Here is a 17,513-nt window from a genome sequence, read left to right as displayed (position 1 = left end):
TAATAAAAATAGTTTTGTACCACTGGAATAGATTTCATTTATGTGCCTGCATTGCTACAGAGTCAACAAATATAATAGTACCACCAGACTCTATTGTTAAAAAGTGAAGGGCTATTCTATGTAGAGCCTAGCCAGTATGAGATTTTAAAGCTCGATATTGATATTTCGTGACGTAAAAAGCTGATATTCCGATATATCGGCCCATATCGTTTTTTCTTCCATGCACACAAAACAGGATTTCCTTAACATCTGTTATATGTAGCTATTTATTCGCTCGTTTACGATTTTCCAGACTCTGCTGGTTGTTGTGTTTGTTCCAAACACGTGTTGCAAACACATAAGTTGCAGAGTGCCCTCTAGTGGACATCGTCAACACCCATGATTTAAGGGTGTTTCTCCCATGTCTTTAGTTTTTTTTTAATTATCCTTTATCAACTGCTATAAATGACAACAGCCATAGGTTAGCAAATCACTATTACTGGCAAGTAATATCCATTCTGCCAGTTAGTTTACCTTACTATCATGCAATCTACTTGGCTAAGATGTGTAAAATTATGAATACGTAGTTTCATGTTTCCTACCATCAAATTTTATGCCTTGAACAAAGACAACCCATTTGAAATGCTTTTTCTAATCATTTATGGTTTATCAAAATCCCAGACTATAAGTTTCAAGGCTCTTAGCACTCTGCTGCAGTTTCTCCCTGAGCTCAGACTCCAGTGTAAAGCAGGCAATCTTTTAGGCCTTTAAAACCAGGATTCATTCAGTGTGGGAAACTCACTGAACTTGCTTGTTGCGTTTAACTTATTTTATGTAACTTAAATTCTCCAACAAAGGCTTTTTTACTCTGTTAACATTTGCCACTATCTTGTGAGTTCTACATTTTTCCAAAAGTAGCTTCACTTAAGCTTTTCAGAAAATAAAACATAATTGTGAACTATAAACGTTCAGGAAGAAGGTGCAGCTTGTTTGAATCCAGGTTGTACTATGCAGAAAAAATCAGGTTAATGTCTGCGTTGAAAAACAAAAAAAAATTGTACAGTTCAGTTAAATTTTTTTTAAATATATTTTATGATTCAGTCATTTCATATTATTTTGTTTTGTTTCCCAGCTTATAGAAAATGGATATGGTCTGGAGGTACTGAAAATGCTGTTTACTTGGTCTGGTGATGGAGAGCACTCTCTGTCTGGACGTTGAAAGTTCCTAGATGAGCGCCAGTTTTGCACTTAGATCAATCTCTAGAACATAGAGATGGTTTTGAGATGTGGATCTGATGTGTTTATATCAAACAGTTCATCATCTCATTTCAAATATTTCCCTTGTATTCAGAGAAGCTATTATGGTAATACTGGAAGAAAACAAGTTTGCTTTTAGTGATTTTCATACTCAGTATTATTGTTTTGGGGGTTTTTTTACTCACATTGACCAAAGAAATGTCTGTTGGCTTTTATGGCTTTTTTATCTTATTATGGGGATGGAATAGAATTGAATTTCCAAATTGAATTTAAGGGCTGGCCATCTCTGTTAATAGTATGAAAGTTATCCATATCCCAGCTTAAATGTTAGTAGACTGTAGTCCACTATAATGTTGTTTTGTTTACATTTTTCCCATGTAATGTCTATTTGAGTTGCTATTCTGAACGTTGCCTTAACTTTTTGTTTAATACTGAATAAACAATGTGAACTCCACACATCTGCCATTCATTCTTCATGTGAACACACTGTGGGATTATGAGGGTGATGATTTGCACTGTTGCCTCTCAGCAAGAAGGTTCTGGTTTCAAACCTGCTTGCAGCCTGGGTGTGTTTGTTATGTTAACATTAAAAAAATGCTGGTTCATAATCTGAGTAGTTTTGAAAAACAAAAATTCAATATCCAGTCAAGTTGTATTCTTCCCATTCGGACTGCAAGGCACACTAGTTTCCCTCATCAGCCTACATTATACTTGACGGTGTCCAGCTGTTCATTTGTGTTCAGATTCCATTCAGCTTACAGTCCTGTAAAAAAAAAAAAGAACATTTTCACAGGACTTTGTGCAGTCCCATGAAAATCTCAGTACACCCTTACTGCTTCCATAAAAATGAAGAGGGTGAATCAGAAGCACTTGATTAACTAATCATCAGCAAAGGTGGGCACTTCTCTAATACCAGAAGATTTCTGGCATTTTGCTTGTCTGGAGCATTCAGGTGTCTGATAAGATAATGCCACAATGTTCCCAGGACTAGATATCCTAATGTTTAAACCATGCAAAGTTCAGAGAAATTGCAAGAAACCCAAGAGTAACATCTCAGACTCTACAGTCCTCTTCCAAATAAGCCACTTATTTAGTCGTTTTCTAAGACTTTCTAAATATGGCTTGTTTGGACGGGCTGCCATTGATACAGCGTATCAGCACAAACACCGCATACCAACTGTCAAGCACGGTGGTGGAGGAGTTATGACTTGGGTTTGTTTTGCAGCCAAGGGACCTGGCACCTTGCAGTCAGTCCTTCTTGTCTTGTATATAAAAATACTCTAGAGTGAATGGTGAGGCTATTTGTTAGACAGCTAAAGCCTGGGAAATGGGACACATTTACAACAGAATGGCTGAAAAAGAAAAGAATCAAGGTGTTGCAATGGTCCAGTCAAAGGCTAGAGCTCAACCCAACTGCTGCTGCAAGACTTTAAGAGAGCTGTGCATAAACAGTTCATGCTAACCTCAATGAACTGAAGCGATAGTGTGTAGAGGAGTTGACCAGAATTCCTGCACAACAATAGAACAAACTGATGAGGACATAGAGGAAACAATCACTTCACGTTATTGCTGATAAAGCTAACTGTACCACCTGTACTTGTTTCATGGGATGTACTGACTGCAAAGAGTCATGAAATCTTTTTTTTTACTACCAAAGATCGAACACATACTGTGGTTAATAAACTGATTGCATGGTAGAAGGGTTGGGTTATGGCAATTTTGTCCATTTTAATACTGTTTCTTTTTGTTTGTGGAATTTTGATACTGTTACAATCATCACTTAACATTGTCAGATTTTGCAGCATTATACATGTAACCCTAACAGATTCTGAGTTCTCTGCTAAGAGGAGGAAGAAAACAGAGCAACACTGGGACTCATGCATAACAGAGCTCCTTAATCTGTTCTTTTTTAATAGTTTGCCAATTTGTTCAGTAGGAATGTGTATTCAAGCCAATGTGTGGAGAAATGCAGACGTTTACTGTTTGAAATTGTATTCTTTTTCTGCCCTTTCTCCTCTTTCATGTCTCCCCGTGTTTTGTCTTTTGTGATCAGTAGTGTTTTCTCATGAAAGCAACTTCTGTCTTCAGCACTTACGCGTCTATGCATACTTAAGTGTGTGCTGTCCACTGGGTGTGAGATGCTGGCCAACCTCTGTTTCTTGTGCAGAGTGCCATGGCAAGAGCCTCCAAATTTGGCTTCTAATGCAAGTGGTCAGCTACTGTAAGTTATGTGCACATTAGTGTGTGTACGTGTGTGCGTATGTGTGTGAGTGTATGAGGGAGGCGTTTCAAATGTCTCGGGTCAGACAGAGACGCAATTCAAGCTCCTCGGTGGGAGTAGAGACACAGAGGACATCTCTGGACATCTGCAACTGTTTTGCAGAAAGCTATTCTGCAGTCAACCCTTGCTTCCTTTTTGCATGAACACACACATGCACAAACACATACACAAACTGAACAGATCGAAAATGATTCCCCCCCCCCCAACACGCCCCACCCCAAACCAGAAATTTCACATGCACAAAGCAGGCACCGGGGACAAGTGGCTATTGAATATTAACCATGAAATTACAAAGGCTGCATTCTAATGGAGGTGATGAGGTCAGAAGCTGGGATGGAAATCATAAATTAATACCCCTGACATGACAAGGCACTCGCCCTTGGCTCCCAGCAAACACAGCTCTCCCTTCCTCCACTAAAGTCAGAAAGACACCTAGAGAAGGAAATACTCGATTTATTATTAATAGTGGGTCAAAGGAAAGCCACAACAGAGACAGAACTCATACAATATGCCTGATCCTTTTCTGATGTGATTATTGTATGAAACGGCAACTATGTAACCTTCATGTGTGGCTACGTTTGTAAGGGTTATTGTTCGAACAGGACCTCTATTACACTGTCAGCTATTATGCATCCTTTGTAGCTTATTCAATTTTGTACCTTTCATGGGTGCTTTGGCAACATATCTTACAATGGTTCAAAACTACAATTCTGGTTCAAATGCACCTTCTGGCATGGATGGCGAGTTTAAAATTGATGGACACAGCTACAAAAATGCTACATCGTGTTGCAAACCTGAGTATGAGTACTTTGTTCTTTCTTGTTTGTCATGCAAATAAGTGCTCAGCCCACAGGGGTCACAACACATGAAGGAGTGAGCATTTATACAACTAAAGCTATGAAACAACAGACTTTATTCATTGTACCAGAGAGACTATGTTTTGGACCAAATACTTTTGCTCTAAATGTCTCCCAATGCATTTAAAGTCATTGTGAATACAGTTAAGATCTTTTATAATCGTCCAACCAGAAAAAAATTAGCAGGGAGAGAGATGTTTTTCTGTTTTTCTGACATTTTTCTTTCTGTAGTCTTCACAAAGAGCAAAGAAGCATAAACAAGATCACTTGACAAAATCCTTTCCCTCTGAAAGACTGACTGTTTCTTTGTGCATCAATGTGTGTGAGCTCATAAGACAGTCTCACAATATTTTGGTGAATGTTGGTGAAATTTTATTATGTGAAGTTTAACCATAGACTCAAAAAAAGGACAGACTGATGAAAGAATTTTTTGAGAACAAAAATGAAGCAGCAATGGCAGAAACCAAAATCATCAACCCTTTGAAGGGTGGATTCAAAATCAAAGTTAATCTTGCATTATAAGGAATGTGAGGGCCAGTCAGTGGCATCAATGCTTTTGTCATGGAAAAAATGCCTAAACAATCTAGTCACATGAGGCCACAAATGAGGAGGGGCCATGGGTAAAGTGCCTCCCTGTTAGGTGTGACTAGGGTACAGCAGGTACAGCTGGTGTGATCGTCCAAGGATGCACCTGGGAGAATCTGCGATCCACTGCCAAACTGATGTCGTGGGCATCACAGCACCGGCATCTCCAGATTATTTAACACATTCTCTGTTCTAATCTGTGAAGAAAATGTGGCACCAGTGATGGAAAAAACAGTTCCAGTGTTCTCTGGGTTAATGCTAATCGAACTTCACGGCACTAGCTAAAGGACTTCACACCCTCATGGAATCTGTTTTTAACTAGTGGGCATACTAGTGGTATGCACATTAGCAGCCCACTGGAGGTCATTTCGTAGCGCTCTGGCAGCGATCATCCTGTTCACTCTTGCACAGAGGAGCAGATAGTGGTCCTCGTGCTGGTTTGGTACCCTTCTATGGCCCTGTCTAGATCCTCATGTTAAATACCAAACCTCCTGGTATCTCCTCGAGACAGCAAACCTTCTTCAGAAGGCAAGTATGGATGTGCCATCCTGGAGGACCAAACCTAGGAGGAAAATTAGTCAAGAGAGATGAAAAGAGAGCAAAGCTCTGCAGTCACCAGCTGCAAAACTCTTTTTGGGGAGCTGTCTTGTTGTTGCCTCTCGAGTGCACCTGTTGTCACTTTTATTTGCACCAAAGCAGATGAAACTGATTTACAGTTGTTTCCGCTTCCTAAATGGACAGATTGATATCCCTGAAGTTTTAACTGACTTTGTGTTGTACTATGATGACTGAGTGTTCCAATTTTTTTTTTGAGGCGTGCAAAAAAAAACAACCCCAAAAATACTGAGGGGTTTTATGCCAGAATTGACAAACTCTAGATTTTTCAGCTAAGAATATGCAGATAAAACAGAGTTTTAGTCACCAAAAGTTGAACATAAACTTCATGTGCAGGTGTGCAATGAACTGCACAGCAAGCAACATTACAGTATTTGTCAGATAACTGACACGGACGGCCTTAGCTGATCACCTCCTTAATGACTGAGGCCTTTGGTTCTTTCATGTTCTACCTGTGCAGATATGGGTTTCCTCTGGGTTCTCAGATTTCATTCCATGGCCTTAAAACATTTTTTATGTAAGATTAATTTGAGATTGCTTTAAAAATGCTTGCAAAAGCAGCAGATATGATACATGGTCATGGGGTGCAGTTCAGCTGCATTTCAAATGTCTGACACTCCAAAAATAAAATTGCAAAACTACCTTCAGATCATTGCTACTTCTCATCAAACAACATGACCACTGGTTGATTACCTTAGTAATTGAACAAAATAGGTCATCACATTGTACTTTTAAAGAGCACCTCTGAACACTCTGTAGAAATACAGATAAACTAAAAGTAAATATCAAGCAGAAATCTGTAATACCACAACTGGTTGTAAATCAGGAGGAGAGGGGGCTCTTTGGAGGCAGCTGTGTGAGTCAGTTAAGCTTTTGCCAGTAAGTTCCTTCAAAACAAAATCTTTTCTTCTTACATGGGAGACAGGGGGTGGGCGGCAGACGCACAGAAAGACAGAGGGTATTAAAGAGAGGACTCTATATAATGCAAAATTTAGAACAGGGTTATAGAGATTTTCAGTTCAGCTCTTCTGAAACAGTGGGAAAAAACACTGCAATAAAATATGATTTAAGGCCATTAAAATGCTAAATTAAATACAAGTCCACAGTAACAAATCAATTTCATTAAAGGTCATATAATCATCTTCCAAAACATAGCATACTGTGTTCATTAGATGCTGATTACACGTTCTCCTCTTTAACAGCGCTCAGCAGGCTTTTACAACAAGTTGAACTAAACCAAAATCGTGGCAAGCAGACAAGCTTGGATCAGCAACAAAAATGTGTGTGTACTGTATCGAGTTACTGCCGCTGCAGGACGGCTGAGCGAGCCTCAGCTCAGTGGGCTTTCATGGAATACACACTCACACATATGCACACTCATACAAATGCACGTTCACACAGAGCTGGCAGGATTGAGACATTTGTTTCTACTTCAGCGTCACGGAAGCAGCAGCAGCAGCAGCAGCAGAGCAGCAGGCTTGTGCAGTTCGAGTGGGTGGAACACAGCCTGGGCAGCCGTGATGACCATTCACATGTGTGCTTTAAAAGCTATCCCAGGATATCTGATATGTGTTTTGACGTCATTTGGTGTGAAGAAGGCAAGACCAAAAAGAAAGCAACAGCATCCCTTTAGAAAAAAACTAAATATTCAAAAGAAACATTTTATTATAGTCCACAGGTAGAAGAGCCCCTGACTTCCAGTATGAGCTTGGAGTGATGTTCTCGTTACAAAATGTCTGTCTGCTTCTGATACAAACCCTCCTCCTTACTTCATCCCTACTCTGATGAACAATGACCATCTATCATTCTTATAAGAAGGTGACAGATAGATTAATCTAGTGAGCTAGATCCCTCTGCCGTGAGAACATCCTTTAGATAATGAATCACTGATGAATCACCTGAAAGATTTTGCACTAAGACAGGGTAAAGTCATTTGGTTTAATGGTTATGTATGCCTTTATAGTGCAGCAGGAAGTCTCTGATCAATCTGATATGCTGCTCTGTGGTCAGTTTGGTCATTTTCTTGCAAGACTTATGAAAAATTATTTATTAATTTATATAGCACCAAATCACAACGGTTGCCTAAAGGTGCTTTATACTGTAGAGAGAGAGAATCCCAACAATCAGACAACCCCCCTATGAGAAAACACTTGGTGAGAGTGGGAAAGAAAAACTCCCTTTTAACAGGAAGAAACCCTCTGGCAGAATCAGGTGCAAAAAGACAGTAGAGGGTGACAAGACAAAAGACACACCGAGTTTAATAATAACTAATTATTAAATGCAAAGCGGTGTATAAACACACAGCCAGTGAAAAGAGGTGAGTGAGGAAGAAATACTCACTAAGCCTATTGCAGCATAACTAAGGTATGTTTCAGTGTCACCTGAGCCCAAACTATTTGCTTCATCAAACCATTTTTATTAAATAAATGGTTATCTATATCCATTGGTTTATAAATATAATCAGCATAAAGTTGTATTGGGTATAATCCACAGTGTAGGGCATGGACAAAAACTAATCTCCAGGATTTGAAGTAGAAACCTATCCCCACTCCACCAACTGCTCGTGGAAATTTCAACCACAACTGTAACTTTACTCTTGTCTCAACTTGAAGTTGGGTTTAGGAGCGAATGCTGAAATCAGTTGGGGATGATTAAAATGCTTTATCCACCCCAGCTGCTTGTGAATTCAGCATAAAAGGAGAGAAAAGCGAACTATAAATAGGGTGAAATTGAGAGTAGGGGGAGACATAACTCCTAACTGAATACATAATGAATGCCATGTTATCAAACACATATCCGCACACATATTAGCTCCCTCACAGTTTTGGCACTCTTCTCTCTCCCTCTCGCTTTCCCTGAGAGCAGGGCTCCTATGTCAGACATGGGAGGTGCATTCAGAGCAGACATTGCCACTTAGGAATTGGCTTTCATCTGTGTGGGTGGGAGATGCCAGATACCTAGCGCTGGCAGTACTATACAGTAAGAGACTGCTTACATGTTGGCTCTCGGTTAGCAAGGAGTGCTCCTCCTGTTTGGCTGCTTCTTAGTCCTGTGCAGTTGGACTGATGGCACACTTATAGTCTTAAAAAACAGTAAAACTCATATAGCTGATATTAATATTTATTCTCATCAGTGCAAATCTTCTCAGCTTGTTTTCATATTCAGCCAAATAGCCTAGATTGCCCAAGCCAAATGGCTTCAGTGACATACTGTTGCAAGAGGGAGTCATGTGCTTACAGTGAGTAATGAAATATTCAGGGTGTGAAATATAATTTTTTTCTGTACTGTTCTACTAGTGTGATCACATAAAAATGGTATTTATACAGCATCAAATCACAGCAACAGTCTCCTCAAGGCGCTTTATATTGTAAGGCAGACCCTACAATGATGCATAAAAAGAAAAACCCAACAATCATATGACCCCCTATGAGCAAGCACTTGGGTGACAGTGGGAAGGAAAAACTTCCTTTTAACAGGAAAAAACCTCTGACAGAGCCAGGCTTAGTATGAATTAATGCAGAGAGGTCTATTAACACAGCGGTCTCCAACCTTTTTTGTGCCACTGACTGGTTTATGCCCGACAATATTTTCACGGACCGGCCTTTAAGGTGTCGCGGATAAATACAACAAAATAAAACTAGTACCGAAAAAAAGAAGATTTATTCATAACGCACGTGAAAAGACCCAGGAAAACCGAGTTAATGATAAAAACGATAACAAAATAACGCTGAAAACCGATTAAAACCATACAAAGCCTCAACTCTCGCGGCCCGGTACCAAGCGACTCACGGACCGGTACCGGTCCGAGGCCCGGGGGTTGGGGACCGCTGTATTAACACATAGTGAGTGAGAAAGGTGACTGAAGAAGAAATATTCAATGCATTATGGGAATCCCCCAGCAGCTTACACCTCTTGCAAACTTAATAAGGGTTCAGGTTCACCTGATCCAGCCCTATATGCTTTACCGAAAAGGAACGTTTCAAGCCTAATCTTAAAAGCAGAGATAGTGTCTGTCTCCCGAATCGAAACTGGAAGCTGGTTCAGAGGAGGTGCCTGAAAACTGAAGGCTTTGCCTCCCATTCTACTTTTAAATACAGTAATTAATTACAGTAGTCCAGCCTAGAAATAATAAATGCGTGAACTAGCTTTTCAGCATCACTTTGAGACAGAATATTTCCAGTTACAATACAGTACAATAACTTCAGTTTTTCTGAATTTAGAAGCAGAAAATTAGAGGTCATTTAGGTCTTTATGTCTTTAAGACATTCCTGCAGTTTAACTAATTGGTGTGTGTTATCTGGCTTCATGGACAGATAGAGCTAGGTGTCATCTGCATAACAGTGTCTTCTACTGATACTGCCTAAGGGAAGCATGTATAATGTAAACAGAATTGGTCCTAGCACTGAACCCTGTGGAACTCCATAGTTAGCCTTGGTGTGAGAAGAGGACTCGACATTTACATGAACAAATTGGAGTCTATTAGATAGATTTGATACAAACCACTGCAGTACCTGTAATAGCTACAGCATGCTCTAATCAATCTAGTAGGATATTATGGTCAACAGCAGAAGCAGAGTCCACTGTCAGAAATCATAAAAAGATCATTTGTAACCTTCACCGAAGCTGTTTCTATACTGCGGCGAGCTCTGAAACCTGACTGAAACTCTTCAAATAAGCCACTTCAAATGTGTCACTGTTTTCACTTGATGTATTTGCTCAAATATTTTTTTTTCTATATGTTTATTTTTAACGAGTTGCAGTTTGGTTGTCATGTTGTATCCATCTGCCTTGACTGGAAAGCAATTCCAGTCAACTCCTGCTGGTTTCACCTGTGGCACTTATTCATTTGTTTATTCATATTAATTTATTCTTTGGTGAACATGCTCAACCATTGTGCTGTGATCATATGCATTTTTGTTTCTGCCTATGAAAAATGAAGATATTCCCAATTAATGCTTTTCAGGTGGTACTGCATGGTAGATCAATATCTGACTGTAGTTTTCTGTGTTCAAATTCGTTCAGTTTGACAAGATTCCCAACACCACTAACATGCAACCACGACAGTGCCTCCACCATGTTTTACAGATGGCTCCATCAGACCTGTTGTTATTGATTTTAAGTCTAAATCTTGAGTAATTTGGCACATGTCAGCCTTTTTCCCATGTTACCTTTCCTTAAGAATGACTTCTTGACAGCCACCCTTCCATCGAGAGCATTTGTAGTGAGTGGATTTTTTTTCTTTTTCCTAAGAACGTGACTTTTAGACACTGTTAATCTGCTGCAGATATGAATTTTTAGGCCTGACACTTATGTTCTTTACATTTCTAGTTTCCTCACAGTTTTTGTAGAACACATTGTACACCACACATAGGTAGGCCTATGCCAAGTTTTCAGCTAATAGCACTGTGGGCATTATCCAGCTAGCCATTGTCCAATTCTGGTGCAATATTATTACTACTGCAAAAATGTTTTTATGCCAATCAAGTTATATTATCTTTGAAATATTGTGGCTTCAATTAAAGAAATGAGAAAGAAATGATGCAGTTTTGAAATAGGCCACTAATAATTAAGTGTGTAAAGACGTAATTTAATATTGGTTCTTTACTAAGTTGTTTTTTATGTGTAGACACAACACTAGTTCATCCCTTGATTAAGGTGCCTTTTCATCCTTGAATGTTTCATAGATCAAAGTAATGTATTGCATTTCTGTACTAAATTCAGTTTAATTACATTACAGTTTCAATTGTGCTATTACTTGCACTACAAAGGATCTTCAAATATCTGAATGCTGGGCGGATAGGAGGAAACAAACATTTTTCATCCCAAAAAGTTGATTCTGTTCATTCATTCATCCAAGTGACTTCTTCAGTCTCAGCTGACTGCAGGTTTCCCCAGCCTTATAAACAGTATCGTCTTGACGCATTCTCAATAGGCAATATTATTACTACTGCAAAAAAATAATTTTATGCCAATCAAGTGACGAAATGTTTCTCCCACTGAAAATGCTACATCCAGATGAACAGAATCAACTTTTGTTGATTTATAAAAAGTGCATTGAACAATAACTGAAACTAGCACCACTGAAGGTACAATGGGCTGGGAGGTCAGTTCCTTGAGCATTAAAATGCAAATTCTCATGACCATTGATCAACAACTACTGATCAAAGTATATTAATCAAAGACCACTGATTAATGGCCATGAGTGCCATTCACAGAGAGTTGGGGAATGGCTGCAATCACAGCATTGTAAGATGGTGAAAGATGTACCCTTAGGTCCCCTCCTCGATTCGGAGATGGTCTTTCCCTTTTCACGTAAACGGCCTCCTTTACTCCACGCTCCAACCAGCGTTCCTCCCTGTCCAGGATGTGTACATCCTCATCAATGAAAGAGCGTCCACTGGCCTGTAGGTGCAAATAGACTGCAGAGTCCTGGCCTGTCGAGTTAGCTGACGAGTTGTTTGGTTTTCCCGATGTATAAATCCTGGCAATCCTCCTGGCACTTCACAGCATACAGTATGTTACTCTGTTTGTGTCGGGGAACCCGATCCTTGGGGTGGACCAGTTTTTGGCGCAGCGTGTTTTGGGGTTTAAAAGCCACAGAGACCCGATGTTTTGAAAAAATGCGTCTCAACTGTTCCGATACTCCTGACACGTACGGGATCACTACAGGTTTTAGTTTAGGCAGCGGTTGTCCTTCTCTCCTGGATCGACTGGAGCTTTCTTTTGGCGCCTTCCCAGCTTTGACAAAAGTCCAGCTGGGATAACCACATTTACTCAGGGCCTTCTTGATGTGATGTTCTTCTGCTTCCCTGGCCGCTGTGTCTGTGGTGTTCGCTCTGTGTTGTAGCGTCCTAATGACACCCAGTTTATGCTCCAGTGGATGATGAGAGTCAAACCTTAAATACTGATCTGTATGTGTAGGTTTACAGTACACATCAGCTTTTAGATGTCCCCCAAAAATAAGGGCCTGTAGAACTGACCCTTGTATCTGAAGTAGGTGGAATGAAAACACAGTTCCAAAAGCAAACACACTTGGTCGGTTCTGTTGCTCAGGTTGGTCAACAACAGGATCAAGGAACTTCCCAGCCCATTGCTCCTTCTATGGTGCTAGTCTCAGTCATTGTGCAATGTACTGTTTATAAGATTGGGGAAACCTGCAGTCAGCTGAGACTGAAGAAGTCACTTGGATGAGTGACGAAACATTTCTCCCACTGAAAACTCTACGTCCAGATGAACAGAATCAACCTCTTGGGATTTATTTACCTGGATGACTGACCATGCATGAAGACATGCTTTTTTTTTGTCTTGACTTTAATTTGTGTGCCGGAGGAGAACAATGGTGGAAGGAGTTGATATAAAAGGACATGAGCATATTGGTAAAGGGGAAACTACATCCAAGACAGAAACAACCAGATTATTCTGCTAATCCAAGATTTATTCCAAGATTATTCTGCTAATCCAAGATTTATTCCACCAGCAGAGCCGGTGTGCTAACACAAACCTAGCCAAAAACTCAGAGCGATTTTTTTTTAAAGCTGAGTGAATGCCAACCACAGCCCAGCAGCCAAACTCTTAACTTAAACAGGTAACAAAGACAGCGATGAGCAGTCAGGCATGTAGCCTCTTTTCCTACTTGTTTCTACTTTCTAAAGTATTGGCTAAGTACTCTGGTGATCACTTTGAAGTCCCGTTGAGCTTTTGTGTTTTTGGCTTTGTGTTCATATGCAAACACTAGAAGAACAATTATACGTCGAAGTTGTGTTGTTGTGTGGAGCTAAGACCTGTAGGTTAATATTGTTTCAGATCATTTTACAGACTAATAAGAAAGTAATTCTGGTCATGTAGACAGTTGCCCACCAGGGTTTTAATAGTTTTGCAATTTTCATTAGTTTGTTTTTATTTAGTTTTGACTTCAGATTTTCAATTTTATATAAGTTTTAATTAGTTTTTACCAATTGTTTGCTAGTTTAGTTTAGTTTTTAGTTTTTTGAAAATCCTTAGTTTCAGTTTAGTTTTGATTAGTTTCAGTTATAGTTTTAGTTGTGTTTGCAATAATTAAGTGTAACAAAATCCCAGTTTCATCATATCAGTCATGCTCTTCTGCTTATCCTTGGGTATGTTGCTATTCCAGCTACCATACCCTGCACCCTGGACAGGTCGCCTGTCTGTCGCAGGGCTAACACGCAGAGACAGACAACTCACATTCCCACCTATGGGTTCTTTAAATAAATAAATAAATTAGGGCAGATGAACAACCATTGATACCAGGCAACTATAAAATGTATATCTTGGCCCCAATGAGACTATTAACTCTTGCAGCACCGGGTGTTCGTAATTTTGGTTCAAGTAAATTGATAAACTTTTTGAAGGCAGTTGACTCACACAGTTATGTAGATATCCCTGTCCTGTTGTCTCGGGATGCATCACGCTGCCTTGCCTGGGGTTAGCTTCTGTTTCTGGGGATGAGGGTTAGGCATGCTCCCATACCTTCTCAAGGTAAGCTAGCTTAGCCTTCTTGTGTGAGCTTTTCAAGTGCACTTTAAGGTTTGTGGGATTTTTTTCCCTTTAGAAATGTCCCTCATAATTTGTCTCTTTCCACTACAAGACACTTGCTTTATCCAAAACACAGTCATATTCAAAGTAATCCCAAATTGGACTCTGGCGCTTTCTCCCGACTTTTCCTGACATGATTCTGCGCGTGGACGGAGCAGCAACACAGACGACTCGACTAACGTGCTGCCACCTGCTGGCATAATGAGACAGCAAGAAAAAATCTGGAAACTAAACTTCATTTTCACTCTTGACTATTGTATGACACACACACATCAATGAAAACTAAACACATTTTTGCTATAAATTCAGTTAATTTTAGTTAGTTTTGTGAACACTCATTACAGTTTTAGTTAGTTTTCCTTTTTTTGTTTTTATTTTTATTTCCGTTAAAGAAAATGTTTTTTCACTTCTAGTTTTCGTTATTTCGTTAGTTTTCGTTAACGATAATAACCTTGTTACCCACTATTTATTTTTTACTTTTTAAACTGCAGTCGAAATGTCCAGCACAAGAAAAATGTAAATCAATTAACAAAGAAACACATCCACTGGTTCTGCTAGGAATTCAGTTAAGAAACAAGGTAACAGACGGAGGTTGCAGCACAGTTAAAATGTACTTTACTAACACCAGTTTGTATTTTATTTTATTTTTTAAACTAAGTTTATGTCATACCCCTAAAGAAAACATCCAGCCCCCAAGGTTTCAGTTAATCACCTATAGCGACTCATTTAGCCTGGAGGAGATAATTTTGCATAGTGTTCCTATAACACACCAGCTCCTAGTACAGCAAGGCTAAAAGCATTGAGAACTGACCAAACATCAAAATATCACTTACCAATAGTACAGTACATCGACTGCACATAGCTTGGAGGACTGTGCTGAATCAACCCTGTTCACTGAGCAAGACAAAGGCCTGCCACACCTGGTGCACACCCTTTTGTTACCTCAACACCTCCCACTAATGCACCCACTATTCTCAGTACTGCTGATTCCCTGAGGGACCTGGGAATTCCCATACTCTATATGTAATGAGCAGTGTTGGTCAAGTTACTTGAAAAAGTAATCAGTAACTAATTACTGATTACTTCCCCCAAAAAGTAATCCCGTTACTTTACTGATTACTTATTTTCAAAGGTAATTAATTACTTAGTTACTTTTTAAAAACACGATTTACAACCTGAATAGGTGATAAAGCAATAGATCTTTCAGCCCAATTCTACTTTTTCTACATAATCCATCATACAAAATGTAATCAAATGGAAAAGTCCCTTTTTAAAATGTGTTTTATTAGTTTTAATCTTTTTTTTTTTTTTCTTTTGGCCTGTCCCGTTTGGCTCTTTTGCCATCAGAATTGTTGTCTAAAGGCAAAGAAAGATGCCCAACAGATTTACTTTACCAAATTGACCATCCCAGCCTTGCCGTAATGGTCCATTTGATTCACCTTTTATTGTTTATTTTATTTTCACTTACTGAATACGGGACAGACTTGACTGGGGGAAAGAAGGGGAGAAAAAAAGAGGGAAAGAGAAACAGCTAAGAAGAGGGACGGGGGAGAAGGGCAAAACACAAAAACCAACAGAACGGGCAGAGAAAAAAAAAAGAAAAAAAAAAGCATATATCAATCACCTGGATCACCTGCTGAGAAAGAAAAAAGAAAACAAGCAGAAGAGAACAAGAGTAATAGAATAAACAGCATCATAATGATATATGGGAATATGACAGTAAATACTAAATATTAAACATTATTGTGCAGCACATAAGATCAACAGAACACAGTGTGCTTTGAGGTAGGAGCCAAAAAGGGTGTAGTTTGTGGGTGTGATCACCCGTGTGTACACCTGTGAGCATGGACGCGCTTGTTTTTTTAAAAGGTTCCTTCATGTAATGATCTGCTAGAGGGTGTGGGGGGGCCACAGCCCCGTCCTCCAGGGCATGAAGCAGGTATGGAGGAGATCAAAACTCCAGACATCCAGAGGCCCCCAGAACACAAGAGACCAAGGAAGACCAACAGAGGGGCAGCCGCGCCACTGTCCCAGAAAGAGCTGAGGAGAGTCCCAGATGAGGGCTCACTCAGCAGCCGCGGAGCAGAAGCCAGGGGGGGTTGCAGTGACGCGCCCGTGAGCTCCGCCGGCAGCCAGCCGTGCCTGAGTGACCGAGCCCCAGGCCGAGAGGCCGGGGGCACCCCACCTCCGAAGTGGCCCGAGCGAGCCCCAGGCTCCAGGCCCTGATAAGCGGTCGCCAAGGAGTGAGCCGGTGTGTACCTGGACGCCCACCCCCGGACACAAAGAACCACCAACGCACCGATATCTGAGGGAGTCCGCCACTGGCAGGGGAAGTGGTGGTAGGGGGAGATAGGCCTCCAAACCTTGGAGGGCCTAAGATGTCCCCAGAGAGGTGGCGCCTGACACCCAACCTGACATATAGACACAGAAATACAGGCACACACATATACAAACATCCATTCCCACCCTCATGCTCTCATATGCACTTAAGTTTTAATCTTTTAACTTTATGCATCAAGCAAAAATTTATTTATTCGTTACTTGAAAAAGGTAATCGGATTACAGTAACACGTTAAAAGTTACTGCCCATCTCTGGTAATGAGTAAGATGTAATACATTACTTTTCTTGTGTAATTACATAATGTCATAATGAAACAGTTCAAAATAATAACTGATGACTGAACAGGGACTCTTCATCTGACAGAGGAATGACTGTCATATATAAAAATATAAATAGATTAAAAGTCACTGGAAAACGTATCAAGAATGAAAATATAAAAAGCAAAGTGACAAAACTAAAAAGAAGAGAAAGACAGCGAGGGGTGAAGCGGAATGGCACCCCATTGGTTCAAGGGCACGATTGCAGAACTTCTCATCCAAACCCTTTTACATAGAGCTTCATAATCGCAGAAGCATTACTTCAAAGGAGCATTACTTCAAGAGACATGGAGACTCACCATAAGATATCCATATCCTCTCACCCCCTAACACCAACCCAAGGTCCCAGCTCTCTCCCATCCTGCCTGAGGCATTAGATGTGCCCAGAACCATCATGACTGTTTCTCAGCATCCAACTTATCCTATCTCTTCAGTTTCTTTTCTTTACAATTTCTTTTCATTCTATATGAAAAATTTTAGAAAAGAAATTGCTTGACTTCTTATAACTTCTGGTGGACATTTGAGCTCAGAAAAGGAGATGAAAGGTGAAGACTGGGCAGACGGAGAGAGTCAAGAGGGGCAGTTTGGCTCCGGGCGGTGATGCTGACTAGCTGCCAAGTGAGTATGTGTTCAAGTGTGAAAGTGTGTGTGAGAGAGAAATCTAACTAAATGTCAGACAGGCCGTTGGCTGCCCAAGCGAAAACAGGCTTCTGTTTTTGAGTCAAGCT

The sequence above is a fragment of the Diplotaxodon limnothrissa genome, linkage group LG5, assembly GCF_057381915.1.
Source record: "Diplotaxodon limnothrissa isolate DT_005_m linkage group LG5, D_limnothrissa_male_GT1.1, whole genome shotgun sequence".
NCBI classification, from domain to species: Eukaryota; Metazoa; Chordata; class Actinopteri; order Cichliformes; family Cichlidae; genus Diplotaxodon; species Diplotaxodon limnothrissa.
The sequence above is the reverse complement of the archived record's forward strand: the minus strand, read 5'-3'. Positions refer to the sequence as shown.